This window comes from Corvus brachyrhynchos, unplaced genomic scaffold (assembly GCF_000691975.1).
Source record: "Corvus brachyrhynchos isolate BGI_N302 unplaced genomic scaffold, ASM69197v1 scaffold312, whole genome shotgun sequence".
Classification (NCBI taxonomy): Eukaryota; Metazoa; Chordata; class Aves; order Passeriformes; family Corvidae; genus Corvus; species Corvus brachyrhynchos.
The window spans coordinates 1,053,128-1,055,395 of NW_008236640.1; positions in this window are offsets into that span (position 1 = coordinate 1,053,128).

The window sequence follows — 2,268 nt, forward strand, 5'->3', positions numbered from 1 at the left end:
TGAGCTGAACTGTGGTTTGAGCTGGGTCATTGTCTCAAACCAGGCTTGTGGCCAGCAGGACCAGTCAAGAGATGTTTGCAATATGGAAATGAAGTCAACACGGGGGTTCCTTGCTGACCCATCTGAGTGCCTGACCCAAGGAGGACGTAGGGGCTCTTCATCCATGCCCTTGCTAATCCCTTTTTGCCATTTATTGGTTCCTCTGGGCTATGAGATGCCAACAGAAGTCACAAGAGCTTTTGAGTTGGTGTGGTGTAAGACTCAGTCCAGTAACCTGAGAACACTGTGGTGGCCTCTAGCTTCCAATCTACAACTGAAGATCTCGCCCTTCCTCCCACAGTAATTCCTCAAAGCCTTTGAATCTCCTAAGGCTTTCCCCAAAATTGCAAGAACTGAGGATGGCTGCTCTTAAAAACTGTAAAACAGTTAATTTGTAGGATAATTGCCAGTGTTGTATTTCTCCCCATACGAGGGCAAAAGCAGCCTTATGCCATGTACCTCCCAGGCCTGGTGTAACTTGAATCCAAAAGCTATGAAGGAAATGGAAAATGTTAATAAATAATGATGTTTGAAACACAAGCCACTGAACAAACCACCAGACCTTCTGTGTTTATTCCACTGGACAGAAAATGGCTATCTCAGTTTGAGGAACGTAAGACCTTGGTCATAGATATGTCATAGGAATTAGCCTGGGTGCTGCAGGTTATTCAGGAGATAAATCAGAGAAGTTCATGGATTAACTTTTGGTTATATACTCAGAATAAAGGCAACTTTTGAAATAAAATCAGCACAACTGATTACTTGGTATTTCTCTGGTATGAAGAGCCAAGCATCTCCTCAGGGCCACTGGAATTTTAAATTGCCTTGTTTGATGCACTTTACAGCTGCCAGTTTTCCATCTGGTATTTTCCAAGTCAAAACCAAGCATTTATGTGCTCCATACAGCATGCTCTCCATCTGATGTGCTCTGGAAATCCTGGCCTCATTTCCCAAATCCTAAGCAGGTGATCTGCACTTAAAAAGCCCAGTGATGTCTCCCTCAAGCGTGTTGGAATTACTCTGTGTGTATAAACCAGCTGCAAAACTGGTACAGATCTGTTGAGGGAAATGTGCAAAATCTTCAAATTTTAACTTCAAAAATATTCAGGGGAAAAAAGCCCCCGGATTTTCCAAGAAAATTTGTATGAGTAGTACAACTGTCTGCAACATTTCAGTGTAACACTTCAAAAAAAGGACAATCACTGCCTCATCCAGGACAGCTCCAAGTACACACCCTCTGGCCGCTGGGCTAAGGGCTGAAGAGTAACACGTTATAAGCAAAGGGCTGACCTTCTCAATAGCCCAAATATTCAACCTCTCCAATGTAACTTAGCTCAGCTTAGGCCTGTGGCCATCCACACAGTCATTCTTTCTCTCCTTTCACTCCAGCCACTGAATGCTGGCAGCCTCTGCGATATGCCAGCACAGTGAGAGGCAGCTTAGGGGAAAGAAGGAAAACACTGGGATAAGGAGCTTCCCAGACTGTGGATCAGGCTTGCACTCCATTTGTTTTGTCATGGGAAAGAACACAGAGGACTGCAAAGCCCTGAGGCTTCAATTTTACAGCTGCCCTCAAAGCTCCACTGCATTATCTTCCTTATTTCTCTGTGCTTCCACTTGATAGCTGGCTTAGTTTCTGACTTGGCTGGCTCAAAGGTTTAGGATTAGCTCCCAGAGATCACGCAACCACGTTACCCTGACTCTGGAATTCACCTACTGCAAATGGCGCTTTGGGATCCCAAACTTAAAGACATCTGTACGGCTGTTCAGAGGGAACATGGGCAACAAGCAGCGCGAAACAGAGTAGCCACAGGTTAATTTTACATTTATGCTGGACCCCAGCACCGAGGGTTTCCAGCTGGGTCCCGACATATCCCTCACAGCACGGCAGTGTAGGAGAAGCTTTTAGCCAGCGTGACTACCGGGAATTCACAGCCACATCCCACATCACCCCCTCACTGCTCCGTTCTCCCTTGCAGATACTTTAACATCAAACTGCGCACAACATCCAGCCTCCGCCGCCTGGGTGCCTGAGCACGCAGGTTAAACCAGCAAAGAAACGTCGTCCTGCCTGCGGTATTAATTTCCATCCATTTCCCACCCGCACCCGGACTCCAGAGCCCCTAAAGGACCGGGGCCTGTGCTGCAGGACTTGGGTCAGGCCCGGCGTTTGACTGACCCCTCCTCAAGGCGGGCCCAGCGCGGGGACTGTCCCTCGCCGCGGTTCCT